Below are 25,749 nucleotides of genomic sequence, written 5' to 3'. Positions count from 1 at the left end.
GAAGGCCCCAGTGTCTGAGCACACACCAGGGGGGTCTCGGTGGCCATGTGCCTTCAGAGGGTCCAGTCCCCTTCTTGATGGAGTGACAGCGTGTCTCAAGGTCTGCAGGTGCTGAACCCACATGGCAGAGAGCAATGTGCAGAAGGATACAGAAGCATCAGGTCCTTCACGACAAGAATGGAGCACCAGGCAGGTGAGCATGAACCGCCGGTGAGCCGCATGGCTGTGTGCCCTCAGCAGCGGTGAGCAAGGAAGAGTAAGAAGCATCTAGAACAGAAAACTCAGCTGCACCTGCCAGAATCATGGGGATTTACCCTGTGGAGTCACCCTGAGTTCACGCTCCGTGGTAGATTCCATAGTAGGTAACATGCCTACATCAGCCCGACCCACACTCCTAGTGGGTTCCAAGACCAGTGGGGTCAGCCTGGCCCTTCCCCACCCCACACTTGCCCCATACTTGTCCTCGGTCACATTTCCAGTGTACACAGTGCCCAGAATCAACAGAGGTGAATGAGGGACTTCCCTGGTGGTTCAGTGGTTAAGACTTTGCTCTTCCATTGCAGGGGGAGTGGGTTCAATCCCTAGTCAGGGAACTAAGATCCCATACGCCTTGAGGTGAAAAAATAAAGAGTGTTAAATGAGTATACCAGTGGATTTAGGATGTAACTTGTAACAAGGAAAAAAAAACACCCCAAAACACAGCTATAATTCTACCCATTACTTTTGCAAACTGATGCCTGAAAAGCATTCTCCCTGGAGAAGGACTTTGCAAAGCAGATCTGGGGATCCCTGATATTTCATTTGTCTGTACTAGGCTGATCTGCTCCTTTCAGAAGTATAGAATTTGCTTGGCATCTCAAGTTTTACTTGGAAAAAGAAAAAGGCCTCATGACCCATTTAAACTGACTGCTAAGCATTTAATTTTCCTATAGGTAAAGCCTCAAGATCCTAAGGCCTGCCAAGTAAAATCCTTTTTGACCAAGGGAAGAAAAAGTCAAAATAATACCTTTAAAGGTATGGTCTAAAGTGAGGGAAAAGACAAATGTGGTTGCTTTTTCTTACTACAGATGTGGATTCTGTTAATATGGATCCATGGCTTTTTCTCCTCCCAGGTAGGGCTAGTGGTAAAGAGTCTGCCTGCCAATGCAGGAGACATAAGAGATGCCATCCCTGCATCAGGAAGATGCCCTGGAGGAGAGTATGACAACCCACTCTGTACTCTTGCCCGGAGAATCCCACGGACAGAGGAGCCTGGAGAGCTACAGTCCATAGGGTCACAGAGAGCTGGAAATGACTGAAGTAACTTAGCATGTAGCATGCCTGACGTTTTCTAAAAGTGCAGGAAGAGAAAAGCAAGAGACAGGGCATGCAAGCACGTATGAACAGAGGGGTGCTGGCCTTCTGTTTATCTAGACGCTCAAGTGCCTACAGCCATCCTCAGCTAACGACAGAAAGAAAAGTGAAGTGTTAGTCACTCAGTTGTGTCAGACTTTTTGCGACCCTGTAGACTGTAGCCCACCAGGCTCCTCTATCCATGGGATTCTCCAGGCAAGAAGACTGGAGTGAGTTACCAGGTTCTCCTCCAGGGATCTTGCTCACCCAGGGACTAAACCTGGGTCTCCTGAATGGCAGGCAGGTTCTTTACCATCGAGCCATAGGGAAGCCCCGAGAGTATTTAACAAACATTATATAACAAGGGCTTCCTGGACGGCTCAGTGGGTAAAGAATTCACTCACCAGGCAGAAGATGCAGGAGACACCAGTTAGATCTCTGGGTCAGGAAGATCCCCTGGAGAAGGAAATGGCAACCCACTCCAGTATTCTTGCCTGGAGAATCCCATGGACAGAGGAGCCTGGTGGGCTACAGTTCTTGGGGTCACAAAGAGTTGTATATGACTAAGCATACACATTGTTACATAACGAAAATAACCTTTATTACAAAAGCAACAGAAATAGTATGGTAAAAAATTTGAAACTGTAAGTAAATAAGGAAATAAAAACATGCTCAAAATTTACCACTCAGAAATAGCCAATACTGACATTTTTTAATATAATCATAGGCATCAATTTTTTAAAACAAAGATGGAATCATGCTGTTCTATACACTGTATTTTCACTTTATATGTGATAGGTCTTTTCATAGCATTTAATTTTCAACCATGCTGTCTTTATGATTACACAAAAACCATATTATAGATGTATCAAATCTGCTTACCAATCTCTGAGACCGTTTAAGTGGTTTTTAATATTCCCACCACTGTGAACACTGAAATGTAAAACATCATGTACCTAAGTCTTCGCCCTTATTCACACTTTGTTTCAGAATGAGTTAATAAAGTAAAACTATGGGTCAAGGTATGCCCACTTGATATATGCTGGGCATATGACATATGCTTGGCATCTGGATATATGCTGACAACATACACACAAGAAAGGCTGAGACACTACATGCCCATCAAGACAAGTTGGGGTACCACTTCTCACACTCTTACCAACATCAGCACCTATAAGGAAAAACGATGGTTCTCAATCCAAAGTCATGTCTGCAGTTCTCTGGGGGCCCATTTGAAACACACACTCATTGGCCATTTCTGTTATAATTCCTGTCTTTTTCTCATGGATTTGTAAGAGTCATGTATGTAGTGAAAACTTCCTTTTGTTGCAAATGTCCTTCCACAGTAGGCCATTTGTCTTTTCAAAGATTGATTTACTTTATAAATAGAGAAGCTTTAACAAGCAATTATGAGAATGAAACATGCTTAGTGGAAAGATAATATCTGAATAGAACAGAGCACCAAGAAATGAAAATTCACTTGAAACCACTTTGGTTTCCAGACAAGATGGAAGACAAGATTTACCCTTCCACCTGAAACAACTAAAATAGACAAAAAAAAAAAAAAAAGAAGAAAAAGACTCTGAAGACATTAAAACTTGGGTAAAGAGACACAGTAAACCCTGAGGGATGGAAACTGATGGAGCCAGCCCCCCAGGTGCCCATCTTCCTACATTGAGAGAATTTCTGGGCAGTGGCACAGACAAGGGTGTCACCCAAGTTGGGGAGACAGGCAGAAACCCAAAGAAGCAAGGGCTCTTGGGGTTTGCAGGTAGCGTGATGCAGAGGAGAGAGGGCTACATAGTGAAACCCCACACATCCCCAGAGGACTTCCCCTGAGCCGTCAGCGCAGTGCTGACCGTGAAATGAATGAGGGCCAGTGAAAGAACCACTTGGAAGGATGAAAAGAAACGATGCCTGGAGCTCACGCAAGAATCATGTGAGCTCACACAACAATAATAACTCTTATGCTCACATAAGAATAATGACTGTGGCTGATTATTTCCTGTTTCCCACAGTGAAAAACAAAAACCCAGAAAAACTCACTCAATTCACAGGGTACTTAGAGTACCAAAGGTCTTTCCTTTGTAGTAGGAAAGATTATCCCTAGACTAACACTACTCTGATGCCTCTGATAAAGCTTAAAAGCAAGACAAAAAAGGATCAAACTCTTTATAAGGAAATTAATTGTGACCCAGACACATCTCAAGAGTATTTTAAAGAACACAAAAGTATTCAGCAACCAACAGGGCAAAATTCACAATGTTTGCCATCTAATACAAAATTACCAAGATGCAAAGAAATAGAAAAGTTCATAACAGGGAAAGATTAATAAATTAAAATTTAGGAAGAAATGACACCGGTGATAGGATTATTAGGAATTGTATTAAGCCAGTTATTATTACTCTATTCTACTGAGGAAATAATAGACAAAATATTAGTCACATTAAAGAGAGACATGTGCTCAGTTGTGTCCAACTCTTTATGACCCCATGGACTGTAAACACAGGCTCCTCTGTCCATGGGATTCTCCAGGCAAAAATACAGAGTGGGTTGCCATTTCCTTCTCCAGGGAAACTTCCCAACCCAGGGATCGAACCCACGTCTCCTGTGTCTCCCACATTGGCAGGGAGATTCTTTACCACTGTGCCACCTGGGAAGTCCTAAAATACAAACTATAAAAAAGACATAAATCAAACTTCTAGGGATTAAAAACTACATTACGTGAGATGAAAAATATACTGAATGGTGTTAATAGCAGATTACACATTGGAAAAAAAAAGATAAGTGAACTTGAAAACATAGCAATATGAATGATTAAAATGAAACAAAGTAAAATACTGAAGAAAAATAGAAAATCAGTAAACTGTGGGACCATCCAAATAACAGGAGAGGATGGGAGGCAGAAAGAATAGTTGAAGCAACAGTAACCAAAATTTTCCCAATGGGATAAAAACTAAACCCAATGATCCAAGAGACTCAGAGAACCCCAAGTACAAGAAACATGAATATACTAGTGAGTTGCTGATAACCAGTGTTAAAGAGAAAATCTTTAAAAGAGAGAGAAAAAGAAATATTATGTACAAAGGAACAAAGAAAAGGATTATAGAGGATTTCATGTCAGAAACTATACAAGCTCTAAGAGAGTAGAGTGATATCTTTAGAGTACCAAGGGGAGAAACCCAGCCAGCCTAGAATTCTATCCCAAAGAAAAATATTTGTCAAAAGTGAAGATAAAGCAGTGTTTTCAGACATATACAAGCTGGAAGAATTTATCATAAGCAGAAATACACACACATACACACATGTATTCATATTGAAATATTATTCAGTCTTAGAAGGATATCTTGCCATCTGGGCAACATGGATGAACTTGGAGAATACTGCTAAATGGAATAAGCCAGACACAGAAGGACAAATACTGCATGATCCACTTACATATAAAATCTAAAAAAAGTCAAACTCATAGATTCGGAGAGTGTAATAGTGGTTGCTAGGGGCTGGAGGCTACAGGTAAGGGGAGATACTGGTTAAGGGAGGCGAAGTTTTAGTTATGCAAGATGAGTAAGTCTGGGATTTAAGGTACAGCATGGTGACTGTAGTTAACAGTATTGTAGACTTGAAATTTCTAAGAGGGTGTATCTTAAGTGTTCTTACTACCACCAAAAAAAAAAAAAGGAAAAAAGAAATGATTATGTGAGATGATGAATATGTTAGTTACTCTGAGTAACCATTTTACAGTGGGCTTCCTCGGTAGCTCAGTGGTAAAACAAGAACAACAACAATGACAACAACAAAAAACCTGCCTGCCAATGCAGGAGATGTGGGTTCGATCCCTGGGTTGGAAAGATCCCCTGGAGAAGGAAATGGCAACCCACTCTCCTATTCTTTCCTGGAGAATCCCCATGGACTGAGGAGCCTGGCGGGCTATAGTCCATGGGGTCACAAAGAATTGGACATGACTGGGCGACTAAACAACAATAAATCATTTTACAACATACACGTATATCAAAACATCAAGTTGTACACCTTAAATATACATAGGTTTTATTTGCCAATTATACCTCAATAAAACTGAAAAAAAGCAAGAAATCATTGCCTCAGATCTGCACTATCAAATGTACTAAATGTACTAAATGAAGTAAATGTACTAAAGGAAACCTTCCAGCAGAAGAAAAATGAGATCAGGTGGAAACAGGGATTTACACGCAGAAATGAACACTAGAAATGGTAACTATGTAGGCAATTGTAAAATCTTTATTTCTAACTTAAAATATTTAAAGAGATAACTGACTGATTCAAGCAAAAGTAATAACAATGTACTGGGTGAATTCTGGGCTTCCCAGGCGGTGCCAGTGGTAAAGAACCTGCCGCCTATGCAGGAGACACAAGAGATGTGGGTTCAATCCCTGGGTTGGGAAGAACCCCCGGAAGAGGGCATGGCACTCCAGTGTCCTTACCTGGGAAACCCCATGGACAGAGGAGCCTGGTGGGCTACAGTCCATAGGATCACACAGAGTTGACACAACTGAAGTGACTTAGCATTCACGCACCGGAGATTTGTAAAATATACATGATAGTAATATTATAGAAAGGACAAGGCAAGAAAGGGAAGGACAATTTGTAGGTTTGTTTACTACAGGAAGTGGTAGCTGTGATAAAGTAAATGGATAATACAAACCTTAGAGCCACTAAAATAACACAGCCAGGAGTCATAGCTATTAAACTTGCCGAGGAGAAAAAAATACTCGATTCAAGAGAAGATGGAAAAAGAGAAAAAAGGAACAGCTGAGACAGAGAAAACACACAGCAAGACTACAGACTTAAATCCAACCATATCAATCATTTCATGAAATATAAATAGTCTACACTAGGGGTTTGTGAACTTTTTCCATAAAGGACCAGACTGTAAACATGTTGATTTTTGGGGTCACACATGGTTTCTATCACATACTCCTTCTGATTTTTTAACAACCATTTAACAATGTAAAAATCATTCTTAGTTCATGGGCCATATGGAAGCAAGTCACATGCCAGATTTAGCTACCGGCTGTTGTTTGCTGATGTCTGGTCTAAGCACTCCAGATAAAAAATGGGGATTGTCAAACTAGATAAAAAGCAAGACCCAACTATATGCTACCTACAAGAAATCCACTTTAAATGTTACTACTCAATTATGTTGAAAGTCATAGGATTTAAAAAGATGTATCGTGCCAATGCTGATAAAAAGAAACCCAGAGTGTGTATAATAATATCAGACAGAGTAGATCCAGAGCAGAACACTATCAGATAAACACAGTAATTTCATAATGATAAAATGTTCAGTTCATAAACATGGCATAATACTAAATATTTTTATACCTAATAACAGAATTTCAAAATATATAAAGTAAGAATGGTAAAAGTGCGAGGAGGAAGAAACAATTTTACAAATAGAGTCAGAGATTTCAAATTCCTTTTCTTAAAAATAGATAGAAAATAACTAAGGACATAGACGACCTGAACAATTCTATTACCTAACTTAACAATTGTACAGAACATACATTGTTTTCAAGAGCACATGGAATATTTACTAAGATAGACTATTTCCTGGGCCACAATACAACTTTCAATAAATTTGAAAGGATTCAACTTATACTATGTTCTCTGGCAATGGTGGAACTAGACATTAGCAACTGAAAGATGACTGGAAAATCTCTAAATATTTGGAAACAATTCTAAAACTATAAAATGCTTAGAAAAATCACAGGAGGAAATCTTCACATCATCAAGTGAAGCAAAAAATTTCTTAGCTATAACACCAAAATACACAATGTATAAAAGAAAAACATTGATTGAGTCTTATTTCATCAAAATTAAGAATCTGTCCCTTTCAAAAGACAAGGTTAAGAGGCTGAAAATATTGGGAGAGAATGTCTGCAAGTCCCATTTTTGGCAAAAGATTTGCATTCTGAATATAAAGAACTCTGACTCAAAAATAAGAAAATAAGTGTGTGTGCTAAGTTGCTTCAGCAAAACTCTGTGACCATATGGCCTGTAGCCTGCAAGCCTCCTCTGTTCATGGGACTCTCCAGGCAAGAATATTGGAGTGGGTTGCCATGCCTTCCTCCAGGGCATCTTCCTGACCCAGGGATCAAACCCGAGTCTTTTTGTCTCCTGCAACGGCAGGCGATTCTTTACCGCTAACACCACCTGGGAAGCCCAAGAAAACAGCAACTTAGCACAAACATGGGCAAGAAAACTGGAAAAGACACTTCACTAAAGAAGATGTGTGAATGGCAAATAAGCACATGAAAAGATGTTAAAGCCTATTCATCATTAGGGAAAGGAAAATTTAAACCACAATAAGATACCACTAACTACCTACTCGGAGAAGGCAATGGCACCCCACTCCAGTACTCTTGCCTGGAGAATCCATGGACGGAAGAGCCTGGTAGGCTGCAGTCCATGGGGTCGCTAAGAGTCGGACACGAATGAGCGACATCACTTTCACTTTTCACTTTCATGCATTGGAGAAGGAAATGGCAACCCACTCCAGTGTTCTTGCCTGGAGAATCCCAGGGATGGTGGAGCCTGGTGGGCTGCTGTCTATGGGGTCGCACAGAGTCAGACACGATTGAAGTGACTTAGCAGCAGCAACTACCTACTAGGGGCTTCCCCAGTAGCTCAGTGGTAAAAAATCCATCTGCAGTGCAGGAAGCATGGGTTTGATCCTTAGGTTGGGAAGATCCTCTGGAGGAGGACTAAACAACAATAGCAGCTACCTATTAGAATGAAAAAGACTGGCCATATCAAATGCTGATGAGTATGTAGAGGCACTGAAATGCTCACAGACAGCTGGTGGGGATGGAAAATGACACAGTCACCTCCGAAAAACAGGTTGGCAATTTCTTAGGAAGAAAATCATATCCCCTTGATATGGCTCAGCCATTCCACTTCCAGGGATTTACTCAGGAGAAATGAAAATTATGTCTAAGGACTTCAACACTAATTTCAGAGCAACTTAATTTATAACAGCCCCCAAACCCAGAAACAACCCAAAGATCAACAGGTGAAAGAGGGTAAACCAATTATATCTGTGCAATCGAGCACTGCTCAGCATAAAAATGAATGAACTAGTGATACATGAAACAAAAAGAAGTCAATCTTAAAACAGTTATGCTGAGTGAAAGAAGCCAGGTAAAAAGGAATGAATGAAAAAGGAAATCATTTATATGAGATTCTAACAAGGGAAAAGTAATCTGTAGTGACAGAAGGCAGATCAGGGGCTATCTGGGGATGGGATTGGGGGGCAGCAAGGTCTAGGGGGTAGATAGACCAGAAATGTACAAGGAAACTTTGGGGCTTGATGGAAATATTTATCATCATATGTAAAACTCTTCAACTTGTACCCTATAATGTGAATGGCTCATTTCATATCATATCTCAACAATGCTTTTAAAAAATCAAAAGAACAAGGCAGTCAAAAAATGCATCAAAGAATAACAGATGTAAAATGATTGCATTTAGGATGAAAAAGAAAAAAACAAAACCAACCCCAGCTCTGTTAGGTACCTAGCAATTGATTTTAGCATTGTTCTTTAAGTGGAATGCCCAAGCTTATACACTTTTTCATATCTCACACACACACACACACACACACACACACACACACACACACCCTTCCTAGACTTATGATGGGGTTGCTGCTGCTGCTGCTAAGTCGCTTCAGTCGTGTCCGACTCTGTGCGACCCCATAGACAGCAGCCCACTCAGCTCCCCCATCCCTGGGATTCTCCAGGCAAGAACACTGGAGTGGGCTTCCATTTCCTTCTTCAATGCATGAAAGTGAAAAGTGAAAGTGAAGTCGCTCAGCCGTGTCTGACTCTTCACGACCCCATGGACTGCAGCCCACCAGGCTCCTCTGTCCATGGGATTCTCCAGGTAAGAGTACTGGAGTGGGGTGCCATTGCCTTCTCCATATGATGGGGTTACATCACAATAAAAGCATGGTGAGTTGAAAATATAACTAAATCAAAAATGCATTTAATACACCAAACCTACTGAATGAACATTCTGGCTTAGCCTGGACTATCTTAACTGTGCTCAGAACACCTACATTTGTCTACAGGTGTGCAAAATCAGGGCTTTTACATGGCTCAGTGGTAAAGAATCCACCTGCAATGCAGGAGATGTGGGTTTGATCCCTGGTTCAGAAAGATCCCCTGGAGGAGGAAATGACAACCCACTCCAGTATTCACGCCTGGGAAATCCCATGCACAGAGGAGCCTGGTGGGCTACCGTCTACGGGGTTGCGAGAGTCAGACACAACTTAAAGGCTGAGCATGCACACATGGGCAAAATCATCTGAGACAAACCCTATTTTATAAGAATGGGTTGAATCTCTCCTGTAATTTATTGAATACTGTATTGAAAGTGGAAAACAGCATCTGTGGGTACAGAGTAGTTCTAAGGATATTGGTAATTTACACTTGTGATCACCTGGCTGACTGGGAGCTGTGGCTTCCACAGCTCAGCACTCCACGAGCATCGGACCGCATATCGCCATCCCAGTGAAGGATCCAAATTCACACCTCGAAGTAAACTTTTTACTGAATGCATATGGCTTTCACACCATTATAAAGTCAAAAAATCTCAAGTCAAACCATCGTTTAAGTCTAGGACCATCTGTACATATATATAAATACAATAAAAATAGTAAAAAAAAATCATCCAACTTTCTTTAACGTACGTGTGTCATTCTTATAATCAGGAAAGTTATGTATCTTTTAAAACGTTTTTGAGAATTAGCACCCATTTAAGGTTGTCAGTTCCAATACTTTGGCCACCTCATGTGAAGAGTTGACTCATTGGAAAACACTCTGATGCTGGGAGGGATCGGGGGCAGGAGGAGAAGGGGACGACAGAGGATGAGATGGTTGGATGGCATCACCAACTCGATGGGCATCAGTTTGAGTAAATTCCGGGAGTTGGTGATTGACAGGGAGGCCTGGCGTGCTGCAATTCATGGGGTCACAAAGAGTCAGACATGACTGAGCAACTGAACTGAACTGAACTGAATGTTGTCAGACATGATATATCATCTGGAGACAACAGACTTTTCATCTGCTAACTAGCTACTCAACATGAAGGGCTTTCCAGGTGGTGCTAGTGGTAAAGAACTTGCCTGCCAATGCAGGAGATGTTAAAGATATGGGTTCGATCCCTGAGTTGGGAAGATCCCCTGGAAGAGGATATGGCAACCCACTCCAGTATTCTTGCCTGGAGAATCCCATGGACAGAGGAGCCTGGTGGGTTATAGTCCATGGGATCACAAAGAGTTGGACATGATTGAACATCTGATCATATCACTCAACACTAAAGGAAGGTTGATTTTCAGTTACATCTGGGACTTCCCTGGTGGTCCAATGGTGAAGAATCTGTCTGCCAATCCAGGGAACATGGGTTTGATTCCTGGTCTGGGAAGATCCCACATGCTGTGGGGCAACTAAGCCCACAAGCCACAGCTACTGAGCCAGTGCCCTAAACCCATGCTCCACAGCAAGAGAAGCCACCACAATGAAAAGCTCGCACACTGCCACTCGAGTGTAGCCTCTGCTTGCTGCAACTAGAGAAAGCCTGTTGTAGTAGCTAAGACCCAGGGCAGTAAAAAATTATTGTTTACTTAAAAATAAATGAATAATAAATAAATAACATCTACAGGATATTTTCTAGAAATGCCATTCACAGGAAAGCCTGCAGATATATTACACATGCTACTAATTCTTTGGTCGCATAACTTAACTTCATTTGTTGTTTAGTCGCTAAGTTGCGTCCAACTCTTTGTAACCCCATGGACTGCAGCATGCTAGGCTTCCCTGTCTTTCACTGTCTCCAGGAGTTTGCTCAAACTCCATGTCCGCCGAGTCAGTGGTGCCATCCAACCATCTCATCCTCTGCCGACCCCTTCTCCTCTTGCCCTCAATCTTTCCCAGTATCAGGATCTTTTCCAATGAGTCGCCTGTGCATCAGGTGGCCAAAGTATTGGAGCTTCAGCATCAGTCCTTCCAATGAATATTCAGGGTTAATTTCCTTTAGGATTGACTGGTTTGATCTCCTGAGAAGCCATAGTATACTGTAGCTAAAAGCATGGTCCCTGGGGTTCAAATCCTACCTGTCACTTATGAGCTGTGTCATTTTGGTCAAGTTACTTAACTTCATTGCCCTGCGGTTTCCCCATCTGTAAAGAGAAGATAATAACAGCACAGACTGTGTGGATAATCAAGTGAACAGGAGTTAAGTACTTAGCATGGGGCCTGGAGTAAGGCCAGTGTTTATGGAATGCCAGCTGGTAACACACTGTTGTTTTAAATTCTTTCACCAAAGTCTTGGGTTAAAATTTTAATCATGCACTTTTCGTCTTATTGCCAAGCAGGTGAGGACCTAGTTGATAATGAATGCCTGAAGACGATATCTCCTTTACCAACTATAACATTTATCATGGTCAGGTCTTTTCCATCATAGCATACAAAACGAAGTGACTTGTGCCCTATGATGGATGGATTAGTCAGTGCTCAGATGCTTTCTGAGTGGACACGGTTTACTAGCAAAGTGTCCTGGGTTACAGGACAGGTGTAATGGGTTTAGTACCAACTTGCTTTGCAAGGACCTGAAGTCATTTACCATCTCGAAGCCTTGCTGTGCTTTTCTGTAAAGTGAGGAAGCAGGGCTGCCTAAGCTATGTCTTTGGGAGCCCTTGGCTTTGGCATCCTATGGTTGTACTCTGAGTAAATGTCAGAGGCGTATCTCTGAGACTCTGTTCTTAACAGCTAACTTTCCTATTTTTAAACATGAACCAGAAGATCCAATTTCAACCTGCGGCAAAGAAAATTCACAGTGAAACGATTGCCACAATCCCTGATGTGTCTCAAATTTTCTAAGCTGAAATCTATACAGCTCTTGGGTGCTAAATGTCTCAATCTATAAAAAGAGATGGGTGGTATTTCAGAAGCTTTGGATACATTAAGAGAAAGTTGTCAATTTTAGCACTGTATTATTTTCCTAGCTTTAGGACACTTGGCCCAGGCAACAGAAAGGCAGTCGAAAGTACTGCAGTCCCTCATACCTCATATTCCAGGCACGGGAGACTATGTGCTGAAGATCCTGGTTGGCCAACTCCATGATTCACTGTGACTCATGCCTTGTTTATCTGATCTGAGACGAGAACAGTGACTGTCCGTAGGAGTGGAGGTGAGTCGAGGAGAAGCAGGGGCAGCAGAACAGAAGCATCTTGGGGTCTTTTTCCAAAATACCCATCACCCTCCCACCCACCACCATTCTGATATACCTTGGCTACAGAAGGAGGTGAGGATATGGACCATGCATATTTTAAAAAGCTCCCCAAGAGGTTATAATCAAAGAGCTCCTACTCACTGCTCTCCTTCCTGCCTCAGCCCATCCCTTATAGAGAAGTCTAATCCCATAAAACTAAGTGGTATTTGACAAACACAGATTATTATGAAAACCAAGATGAGACCCAGGGCAGGGGAAAGGGGAGTTCCCAAAGATTTTTCAAGTGCTGGTTGATGCAAAGGTAGAACTTTCTCCTGCCATAACACATAGAAATGAGAATAAAACAATGCTCAATTTAAAATAGGTAGCTGAAATACCACTTCTAGGCATACACACTGAGGAAACCAGATCTGAAAGAGACACGTGCACCCCAATGTTCATCGCAGCACTGTTTATAATAGCTAGGACATGGAAGCAACCTAGATGCGCATCAGCAGACGAATGGATGAGGAAGCTGTGGTACATATACACCATGGAATATTACTCAGCCATTTAAAAAGAATTCATTTGAATCAGTTCTAATGAGATGGATGAAACTGGAGCCCATTATATGAGCGAAGTAAGCCAGAAAGATAAAGACCATTACAGTATACTAACACATATATATGGAATTTAGAAAGATGGTAACGATAACCCTATATGCAAAAAAAGAAAAAGAGACTCAGATGTATAGAACAGACTTGTGGACTCTGTGGGAGAAGGTGAGGGTGGGATGTTTCAAGAGAACAGCATTGAAACATGTATATTATCTAGGGTGAAACAGATCACCAGCCCAGGTTGGGTGCATGAGACAAGTGCTCAGGCCTGGTGCACTGGGAAGACCCAGAGGGATCAGGTGGAGAGGGAGGTGGGAGGGGGGACCGGGATGGGGAATACATGTAAATCCATGGCTAATTCATTTCAATGTATGACAAAAACCACTGCAATGTTGCAAAGTAATTAGCCTCCAACTAATAAAAATAAATGGGAAAAAAAATAAATAAATAAAAATAAAATAAAATATGTAGCTGAGGTCAGAAACAAACCCTAATGCTGCAGTTTCAATCCCCAGCAAGTTGGGGGTGGGGGTGGTGGTGCTTGATGCCAGCACCAAGGAGAGAGGTACTAGCTGAGAGGCCAGTGAAAGTCTGGCCAATCGGTACAGGGAGCCAGAAAATCTCTACCAACAAGTAAGCCTGACTCTGTCTGAGGTTTGAGAAGGGGTAGAAGTTGAAGGGAAGAAAGATTCTTCCTTGAGAAATGGGACCTCCCAACCAGTACCTCAAGCATGGCTGACATATAAACTTATACAACTTGGTGTAGAAACCCTACACTTGGTTTGAAAACACCCAACAGAAAAATGCAAAATTGCTTTATAGAACATTTTTACAAACCAAAGTGCACTGAAGTCTCTCAGATGGAAAAATGAAAAGCACTTTTACCAAAGATGAACTACCCTGGTAGCTCAGACAGTAAAGCATCTGCCTACAATGCGGGAGACCCGGGTTTGATTCCTGGGTCGGGAAGACCCACTGGAGAAGGAAATGGCAACCCACTCCAGTGCTCTTGCCTGGAAAATCCCATGGACGGAGGAGCCTGGTAGGCTACAGTCCATGGAGTTGCAAAGAGTCGGACACAACTGAGCGACTTCACTTGTCACTTTCACCAAAGATAAGTTCACAACAAAAATTACAAACCAGGTGAGAAAAAAAATCCACCATGAGAGAACAGCCAGCAGACACGAAAACAGGGAGATGAGTTCTCCTTCAATCTTAGAAAATACAACGATCTGCTTGAATTATACGAAAGCTGTGTTTAAAGGGATTAAAAGCTCACTAAAACGTCAACAAGATTGTTTTTTTAACTGAACAAGCTGATTCAAAAGTTCATAAAGGAAAAGAAAATTAAGAATAGCAGAGAAGTTTTGAAAAAAGAACAAAAGGAAAATAATACTCTACAACATATCAACTGAACAAAATAGTAAGTCCAGAAATAAACATATATTTCTCAAGTATTTACTTGAATTTGATATGCAAAATAATAGTGGGACTTCCAATTAGTCAAGAAGAGATAGATCAATTGATAAATGTTATAGAAAAAATCTGGCAGTCATCTTGGGGGGAGAATATTTAATCTATACATTCTATGCCAAGGGGAAACCAGACATAAAAGTACTTAACTCACAGAATAATTTTAGTGAGGAGGATAATTTGAAATGGAACATTAAGCCCAAGAACCTTAGAGCAAAAGACTGATACACTTAAGTACATAAAAGTAAATAGTTTTTACACTAAAATTCATCAGAAGCAAAGTTTAAGAATAATTTACAATTGAGATATGAATTTTAGTGTTTTTTTTCCCCTCCGGACAAATGTACACATAAAGAGCTCTTACAAATTAACACTAAAAAGTAAAAACCCAACAAAAAAAAAATGGGGAAAAGATCAGTGTAGAGAGTTCACAGAAAATGAAAAACAAATGCCTTGAGATATATGAAAAGAAACTCAACCTCACCTATATAAAGCAATACAATTAAAACTACACTGAGATAATCTTCTTCACCCATCAGATTGGTAAACTTCCCCAAGGTGTGTCACCATGTTGGTGAGTCTGACTAGAGAAACGGGCCATCACATACATTGCTAGAGAACTAGTATAGCCAGGTACAAACAAGCATAACCTGTTAGGAAAGCAATGTGACAATATCCACCAAGATTACAAATGCTACACCCTTCAGCCCAGTAACTCTACTTCCAGTAATCCAACCTGGAGGTATACTTTCTTATGTGTGAATAGACATATAAATGGTGTTCATTGTAGCATCATTATAACAACAAAAGTTTAGAAACAATCTAAATATCTATCAATAAAGATTAAACAAATTAGGAAACACCCATACAACAGATCATGATGCTCAAAAATTAATAATAAGGGAAGATTTTATATACTCTACTTCATTAACTCTGGGCTTTCCTGGTGGCTCAGCCAGTAAAGAGTCTGCCTGCAATGCAGGAGACCTGAGTTCAGTCCCTGGGTTGGGAAGATCCCCTGGCAGAAGAAATGGCAACCCACTTCAGTATTCTTGCCCGGAAAATTCCATGGGGGTAGGAGCCTGCTGGGCTACAGTCCAAGGCGTTGCAGGGTTGGACATGACTGAGTGACTCATTGGACTGGATAGAAAAGTAAACTAGTACATTTGAGAAAACACAAAATAGCGTTTCTGGAAATGACATATACAGTCAATGTAGTTAAAAACTTACAGAATAGGTTAGACAGATTAAACACAGCTGAAGAGAGAACGAGGCTAATATAAGATGTATCTGAGGAGCCCACACAAAACTCAGCAAAGATGAAGAGAGAAAAATATGAATAAAAGGTCAAGGGATATGTAGGAAATAATGAGAAATCCCCAAATTTATTTCATAGAAGACTAGAAGAAAATAGAAAGAATGGACATGAGGCAATAGTGGAGGAGATACTGCTGAGAATTTTCCAGGGTTGATGATGAAAAACATAAATTATCAGAATCAGAGAGTACAATGAGTTTTAGCAAGCTAATAAAATAACCTTCATCTAGATATATCATGGTGAAAACTCAGAACACTAAAAATTTAAAATTAAAAGAACTCTCAACATTGTCCAGAGAGAAAGAAAAGATTACCCGTAAAGATGTAACAATGGAAATGCATTGTCAGTTATTATGGCAGGAGAATAATGAAGAGCATCTTCAGAACATTAAGGGAAAATGGTCGACCTAAATTCCATAATAGCTAAATTATGATTCAAGAAATGGTGAGGACTTCCCTGGTGGTGCAGTGGATGAGAATCTGCCTGCAAATAAAGGGGACATGGGTTCAGTCCCTGGTCCAGGAAGATTCCACATGCTATGGGGCAACTAAGCCCGTGTACCACAACTTCTGCCTCTATGCTCTAGAGCCTACGAGCTACAACTACTAAGCCTGTGTCCAGGAACTACTAAAGTCCAAACACCCAAATCTGCACAATGTAACTACTGAACCCATGTGCTGCAACTGTGGAAACCCGCGTGCCTAGAGCCTATGCTCCCCAATAAGAGAAGCCGCCCCAGTGAGAAGCCTGTACACTGCCACGGAGAGTAGCCCACACTCACAGCAACGAGACAAAGCCCATGGTCCAGGGCAACCAAAAATAAATAGATGCAATTATTTTAAAAAAAGAAATGGTGAAATGAAACATACCTTTCATAAATTTTCATAGAAGAAATCCTAAAGTACATTCTTCAGCAGAAAGAAAATTGCTAGGTAGGGTTACACTGAGTGGAAAGATGTGCTTACCCACTCTCTTTTGTAGGAGGCTGTTCCTAGTTTGAAGGAAATGATCGTTTTATGGAACTACTAAATGAATGCAGTACTTTGGTTGGTTTTATGAATAAAGCTGTTTCTGGTCAAGTCTTTGAGTGGACATACATCTTCCTTTCTCCTAAGAGGAAATCGCTGAGTCACTGAGTAGGAGTCTGTTGAACATGAGTAGAAACCGTCAAGTGGTTTTTTCATTCATACTAAACAACTGGAATCCTTTAACTGAGGATTAGAAGGGAATTCCACAAACCTATCCCATATATTATGCTCAATGGTAAAATATAATAATTACTCCCATTAAATTAAGGAAAAATATCCATTACCATTTCTATTCAATATTGCCTCTAAAAGCATCACAAAATAAAAACAAAAGATAAAAGATTAGAAATGATAAAAATGTACCATTTGCAGATCATATAACTTTTCAAAGAAAATCCAAGTGACTCTAATAAACTATTTTAAAAAAGGAGAATCCAGCAAGGTGGTTTGATAGAAGATTGATATAAAAAAAAAAAACTGAATGCCTGTATACCAAACAATCCATTAGAATGTACATTTTTAAATCATCTCATAGCAATAGAGAGGTAATAGGTATATGTGTTAAGACCTGTTTAGAGACAGCTGCAGAGCATTGCTGTAAGACATAAAAGCTTACCTAAACAAATGGGATTTAGCACTTTTATGGGGAAAAGACTCATACAGCAAAGATTTGATTTCTTCTTAAGTTAACCTACAAATTCAGTATGGTTCTGACCAAAATCTTGGTATGATTCTTCAGAGATTTTGACAAGCCAAATAAAACAACAAAGGTAGACAGTACAATTTTAAAGAAGAATAAAGAGAGTTGAACCCCTACAAGATAGTGAGTCTTCTTTTAACCACAGGAATTAAAACCATATGTTATAGCACAAGAATACAACACTGGCCCTACTGGAACAGAATAGAATTCTCAGAAATAGACCCAGATATACATACATGACAAAGATGCTATTAAAGTTTAGTAGGTACCTTGCAAAACATATTTAACCTGAATCTAATCAAGCCTCTAGACTGAAGTTCAAGTATACAGGAAATTTGAATATGACGTCAAACAAACATATTCAATGACACCATCAAGAAATACTCCAATAAATTTGAGTATGATACATTCTATAACACAACTGGCCTTCAAATGGGGAAATTGGACTATGGTTTAGATATTACATGATATTAAGTAAGTATTGTTACATTTTAGGTTTCATATTGATATGATTATGTAGGAGGATAAACGTATTTTTGAGATGAATAATGAAATATTTAGGGGTGATTTCCATAACATTGCAACTTATTTGCAAATGGTTCAGCAAACCATACATATACACATATATACATATACCAATATATGGCAAAATGTTAAAATTAAATCCAGATGGTTGGTATGCAGAACATTATTTTATTACTTTTAGTCTTTTTGTATATTAAACATTTTCACAGTGAAATATTGAAAAAAATTTTTGGAAAAGCATATAAGCAAAAAGTGATGCTGAGAAAATTCAATGGCCTCATAAAAATTAGATTTCTACTTCACATTTTAGAAGAAAATGAAACAAAATCACATCTTTAAAAGAAAAATAATTTCTATTTTTTTAGAGTAAGGAAGAAGTTCTCAAAAAAGGTACAGAATAAGAGTCTTAAAAAGGAATTAGTATATTTTATTTCACTAAATTTAAAAAGGATAAATAAAAGACACCAAACCCAAGAAAAGCCAGAGAGACTAGAAGAAAATATTTGCCATGCACATAACCCACAAAAATAGTTTCTCAAATATATAAAGAACTTAGGCATGTCAATAAAAACTAAGTAGAAAAACGTGCACAAATTGGTACCAGAAAAATTCACTATCAGATAAAAAGGTTAAACAGCCCATAGACATATCAAAAGTTATGTAATTTCAGGAGGAGTTAATTAAAATGTGACACTATTTCACATACGTATTGACAAAAATAAAACAAAATGAAATGAATATGGTAATATTTTGACAGAATCAAAATTCTTTTATAATTCTGGTAGTCCAGCTGCTTCAAAGAAAAAATATGATAGCAGCCAGTAATACTGAAGGCTGGCATACAAGTCACCTACAAATTCCATTTACAGAAGGTCTCATTCATGTGCACAAAGACGTTCGGCATAGTACTGTTTAGAATTGAAATATCAGAAACAACCCAAGCATTAATCAAGGGAGGACTGGCTAAGTGATCTGGGTATACTCATATAATGGGAAACTACACAGCACTCATGATGAATGACCCGTACTCATTTCAACATGGAAAATCTAGCAAACATGATGTTGAACAATCAAAGCAAGTTGACAATGAATATGCAAAGCATCACAGCATTCATATAAATTTTAAAATGCCCCAAACCAAAACAAACCAACCTACATTTGTTGTTGTTGTTGTGACAATTACACATTTATAAGTACATAGCAGGCAGCCTCTAGGCTTCCCTGGTGTCTCAGATGGTAAAGAATCCTTCTGCAATGCAGGACACCTGGGTTTGATCCCTGGGTCAGGAAGATTCTCTGGAGAAGGGAATGGCAAACCCACTCCAGTATTCTTGAAGGGAATCAAGGGATTAGATCTGATAGATAGAGTGTCTGAAGAACTATGGATGGAGGTTCTTGACATTGTACAGGAGGGGGTGATCAAAACCATTCCCAAGGGGAAAAAAAGGCAAAAGGCAAAATGGTTGTCTGAGGAGGCCTTACAAATAGCTGTAAAAAGAAGAGAAGCAAAAGGCAAAGGGGAAAAGGAAAGATACATCCATCCGAATGCAGAGTTCCAAAAAATAGCAAGGAGAGATAAGAAAGCCTTCCTAAATGATCAATACAAAAAAATAGAGAAAAACAATAGAATGGGAAAGACTAGAGATCTCCTCAAGAAAATCAGAGATACCAAGGGAACATTTCATGCAAAGATGGGTTCGATAAAGGACAGAAATGGTATGGCCCTAAGAGAAGCAGAAGATATTAAGAAGACGTGGCAAGAATACACAGAAGAAGTGTACTAAAAAGATCTTCATGACCCTGATAATCACGATGGTATGATCACTCACCTAGAGCCAGACATCCTGGAATGGGAAGTCAACTGGGCCTTAGGAAGCATCACTATCAACAAAGTTAGTGGAGGTGATGGAATTCCACTTGAGCTATTTCAAATCCTAAAAGATGATGCTGTGAAAGTGCTGCACTCAATATGCCAGCAAATCTGGAAAACTCAGCAGTGGCCACAGGACTGGAAAAGGTCAGTTTTCATTCTAGTCCCAAAGAAAGGCAATGCCAAAGAATGCTCAGACTACCGCACAGTTGCACTCATCTCACAGGCTAGCAAAGTAATGCTCAAAATTCTCCAAGCCAGGCTTCAGAAGTATGTGAAATGTGAACTTCCAGGTGTTCAGGCTGGATTTAGAAAAGGCAGAGGAACCAGAAATCAAATTGCCAACATCTGCTGGATCATCGAAAATGCAAGAGGGTTCCAGAAAAACATCTACTTCTGCTTTATTGACTATGCCAAAGCCTTTGGCTGGATCACAACAAACTGTGGAAAATTCAAGTGATGGGAATACCAGACCAACTTGCCTGCCTCCTGAGAAATGTGTATGCAGGTCAAGAAGCAACAGTTAGAACCAGACATGGAAAAGTATATTGGTTCAAATTTGGGAAAGGAGTACATTAAGGCTATATGTTGTCACTCTACTTATTTAACTTCTATGCAGAATACATCATGCAAAATGCCAGGCTGGATGAAGCACAAGCTGGAATCAAGACTGACAGGAGAAATATCAATAACCTCAGATATACAGATGACACCACCCTCATGGCAGAAAGCGAAAAGGAAATAAAGAGCCTCTTGATGAAAGTGAAAGAGGAGAGTGAAAAAGCTGGCTTAAAACTCAACATTCAAAAATCTGGTCCCATCAGTTCACAGCAAATAGATGGGGAAACAATGGAAACAGGGACAGACTTTATTTTACTGGGCTCCAAAATCACTGCAAATGGTGACTTCAGCCATGAAATTAAAAGACACTTGCTCCTTGGATGAAAAGCTCTGACCAACCTAGACAGCATATTAAAAAGCAGAGACATTACTTTGCCAACAAAAGTCCATCTGGTTAAAGCTGTGGTTTTTCCAGTAGTCATGTATGGATGTGAGAGTTGGACTATAAAGAAAGCTGAGCACTGAAGAATTGATGCTTTTGAACTGTGGTGTTGGAGAAGACTCTTGAGAGTCCCTTGGACTGCAAGGAGATCCAACCAGTCCATCCTAAAGGAAATCAGTACAGAATATTCATTGGAAGGACTGATGCTGAAGCTGAAGCTCCAATACTTTGGCCACCTGATGTGAAGAACTGACTCATTGGAAGAGACCTGATGCTGGGAAAGATTGAAGGCAAAAGAAGAAGGGGATGACAGATGATGAGATGGTTGGATGGCATCACTGACTTGGTGGACATGAGTTTGAGCAAGCTCCAGGAGTTGGTGATGGACAGGGAAGCCTGGCATGCTGTAGTCCATGGGGTCGCAGAATTGGACATGACTGAGCGACTGAACTGAACAGGCAGCTTCTAAGATGACCTGCCGTGATTCCCTGCTGCTTAATATTTATTCCATGTAGTCCTCTGCCAGGTTATATAGTACCAAGCTGGCTCTGTGTGACAAGAGTGTAGGCATAAGTGATAGATTAAATAATAGATTAAAAAATGACACAGACTTCTAAGATTAGATTGTTAAAGGGCCATGGCTTCGTGTCATGGATTCTATTTGCTCTTTCTTTCTCTCTCTCTCTCACTGGGGTCACTTGTTCTGCGGTGATCAGCGCCCTGACTTGTGAACATTTGGGCGGGCCAGTGATGAGGTCCATACAGCAAGGAAAGAGGGCTCTAGCCAAAAACCAAGTGAGTGAGCTTGGAAGCGCCCCTCTAGCCTTCAGGTTTCTGCAGCCCCATAAGAGACTCTGGGCCAGGACCACCCAGCTGAGCCCCCTCTCAATTCCTGACCCTCAGTAACTGCACAAGGCTGTGAAGTGCTGCTAAATTTGCGGGTAACTGTTACATAGCAATCGATAACTAATCCAAGATAGTTACAGCCACATAGTGAAGTTTAAACATGTTGTAATTATGAAAAGAATATACACAAATTTCAGGATAAGAAGAAATTCTGGGAAGGCAGTGGGATAGGGCATTGGCTATATTTATCTATTTCTACAATGAATTTCTGAAGAAAATATGACAAAAGGTTAACATTTGTTACATCTGGGTGTTCCCAAGTATGTGCATAATATATGGCTCCTTGCAACTGAAAAAATTTTATTTCAAATATGTTATAACTTAAAAATAAACACTTTAAAAAGGAAAAAAGAAAGGCAGCATATCTCTTCCACTTACTATGGCACTTTATTCCACTGTCTGGCTCCTAATTGCTGCCCTGAGGGATGTGATTACTTTAATGGCTAAACAATTTGCACTAAAGAGGAGACAAAGAGTATATTCCCACAGCTGGTAAAAATCTAATGTTTAAGTACCAAGACCTTAAATACGTTAAAAAAAAATAGCAACAAAATTTGTATAAGAACACCTAACAAAGAATGCACAGTGAAATGTAGGGAAGAATGTAGCTCTGCTTCAGTTCAGTTCAGTTCAGTCGCTCAGTCATGTCTGACTCTCTGTGACCTCATGGACTGCAGCATGCCAGGCCTCTCTGTCCATCACCAACTCCTGGAGCTTGCTCAAACTCATGTCCACCAAGTCGGTGATGCCATCCAACCATCTCATCCCCTGCCGTCCCCTTCTCCTCCCGCCTTCAATCTTTCCCAGCATCAGGCGCTTTTCCAATGAGTCAGTTCTTCACATCAGGTGGCCAAAGTATTGGAGCTTCAGCTTCAACATCATTCCTTCCAATGAATATTCAGAACTGATTTCCCTTAGGATGGATTGGTTGGATCTCCTTGCTGTCCAAGGGACACTCAAGAGTCTTCTCTGGCACCACAGTTCAAAAACATCAATTCTTTGGCACTCAGCTTTCTTTATAGTGCAACTCTCACATCCACACATGACTACTGGAAAAACCATAGCCTTGACTAGATGGACCTTTGTTGGCAAAGTAATGTCTCTGCTTTTTAATATGCTGTCTAGTTTGGTCATAGCTTTTCTTCCAAGGAGCAAGCATCTTTTAACTTCATGGCTGCAGTCACCATCTGCAGTGATTTTGGAGCCCCAAATAATAAAGTCTGTCACTGTTTTCACTGTTTCCCCATCTATTTGCCATGAAGTGATGGGACCAGATGCCATGATCTTAGTTTTCTGAATGTTGAGTTTTAAGCCAACTTTTTCGCTCTCTCTTTCACTTTCATCAAGAGGTTCTTTCATTCTTTTTTGCTTTCTGCCATAAGGGTGGTGTCATCTGCATATCTGAGGTTATTGATATTTCTCTTGGCAATCTTGATTCCAGCTTGTGCTTCATCCAGTCCACCTTTTTGCATGATGTACTCTGCATATAAGTTAAATAAGCAGGGTGACAATATACAGCCTTGATGTACTTCTTTCCCAATTTGGAACCATCTTTTTTTCCATGTCCAGTTCTAACTGTTTCTTCTTGACCTGCAAACACATTTCTCAGGAGGCAGGTAAGGTAGACTGGTATTCCCATCTCTTGAAAAATTTTCCACAGTTTGTTGTGATCCACACAGTTAAAGGCTTTGGCATAGTCAATAAAGCAGAAGTAGATGTTTTTCTGGAACTCTCTTAGTTTTTCGATGATCCAGTGGCTGTTGGCAATTTGATGTCTGGTTCCTCTGCTTTTGTAAATTTAGCTTGAACATCTTGAAGTTCATGGTTCATGTACTGCTGAAACCTGACTTGAGAATTTTGAGCATTACTTTAGTAGCGTATGAGATGAGTGCAATTGTGCGGTAGTCTGAGCATTCTTTGGCATTGCCTTTCTTTGGGATTGGAATGAAAACTTAACTTTTCCAGTCCTGTGGCCACTGCTGAGTTTTCCAAATTTGCTGGCATATTCAGTGCAGCACTTTCACAGCATCATCTTTTAGGATTTGAAATCACTCAACTGGAATTCTATCACCTTCACTAGCTTTGTTCATAGTGATGCTTCCTAAGGCCCACTTGACTTCCCATTCCAGGATGTCTGGCTTTAGGTGAGTGATCATACCATCATGATTATCTGGGTTGTGAAGATCTTTTTTTATATAGTTCTTCTGTGTATTCTTGCCACCTCTTCTTAGTATCTTCTGCTTCTGGTAGGGCCATACCACTTCCACTCTACTTACAACGCTTAATATTAAACAATTTCCAACAGCAATTCACTCAGAAACATATAGTGATTATGCTCTCTGATATATTAAGTGGACGATCTAATGGTTGTTGCCATAGTAACCTCTACTTTAATTGTATTTAACAAAAGAGTAGAAATTATGGAGAAAATTGCTCTATTTCTTAGATCCTCTGGGTTGAAGAAGGCAAAGCGTCATGGGAGATACAGTAGTGTTTCAGGTTGCAGAGAAAGTGCTCTTTCAGTGATAATCTAGCTGGTTGAAAGAGTGAATACATACCTGAAAGGTAAACATTTACTCATGACTGAAAAAGTGACAGACCTCAAGGTTCTGAGTCTGTTCACTAACATAGAGTCAAAGAAATCCACGTGGGTGCAAGACACTGAATCTGTACATGGGGTGGGATGATTTATTAATAGAGAATATGAAGTGGCCTATAGTCCAGATGGGCTTCCCTGGTGGCTCAGTGGTAAAGAATACGCCTGCCAATGTGGGAGACATGGGTTTGATCCTTGGGTCGGGAAGATCCTCTGGAGGAGGAATTGGCAACCCACTCCAGTATTCTTGCCTGGAGAATCCCATGGACAGAGGAGCCTGGTGGGCTACATTCCATGGGGTTTCAAGAGTTGGACATGACTTAGAGACTAGACAACAACAGTCCAGATACAATTTTTCCACTTAATATTTATCTTTTGTCTTCCATATTGTTATTTTACTTAGTGGGAATAGACAGTATTGTTGAAATGAGAATACAAAGCATCACTTACCTGCTTTATTTACTGGGGGCTCTATTTTACAACCATGATTTAGCAATTTAGACAGTAAGAAATAAAAACTGAAACCTCACCTTCTGCGTAAGTCAGCTGTGAGCATTTGGCATTGTCCCTGTATACCCTCCCCTCCTTCACTCCCCTTCAAATATCTCTACTGGTCTTAGGTCAAAGTGAAGGTTTGCCTCAAGTACAGGCTACCAGGATGGTCGGCAGCTTCCCTATCAGTCCTACAGTTACAGCTAATGTTTAAGGCTATTTTTTTAAATCAAATTCATATTTTCTTTCCTTCATTACATAATAGTCATGTATTTCACTATAACCCTCAATTTTCTTCTGTTTTATCTTTTTTTGGTTAGTTCTTGTCTACTTCACATTTCTTGTTCTTCCCCTGCTCGCTGAAGAATTGCTTTTGAACTGTGGTGCTAGAGAAGACTCTTAAGAGTCCCTTGCATAGTAAGGAAATCAAACCAGTCAATCCTAAGGGAAATCAACCCTGAATACACTTTGGAAGGGCTGATGGTGAAGCTGAATCTCCAATACTTTGGCCACCTGATGTGAAGAGCCCATTCACTAGAGAAGACTTTGATTCTGGGAAAGATTGAGGGGAGGGAGGTGACAGAAGATGAGATGGTTGGATGGTATCATCAACTCAATGCACATGAGTTTGAGCAAGCT

The 25,749-nt window shown here is 40.2% G+C and overlaps 1 protein-coding gene across 1 annotated transcript in view; it reads right to left on the bottom strand.

Moving 5' to 3' along the window:
* BACE2 (beta-secretase 2) overlaps positions 1-25,749 on the bottom strand; it is a 111,885-nt gene that overhangs the window by 6,747 nt on the left and 79,389 nt on the right. The gene's annotated exons all lie outside the window — the stretch shown is intronic.

This window comes from Odocoileus virginianus, chromosome 4, assembly GCF_023699985.2.
Source record: "Odocoileus virginianus isolate 20LAN1187 ecotype Illinois chromosome 4, Ovbor_1.2, whole genome shotgun sequence".
NCBI classification, from domain to species: Eukaryota; Metazoa; Chordata; class Mammalia; order Artiodactyla; family Cervidae; genus Odocoileus; species Odocoileus virginianus.
The sequence above is the reverse complement of the archived record's forward strand: the minus strand, read 5'-3'. Positions and strand labels throughout refer to the sequence as shown.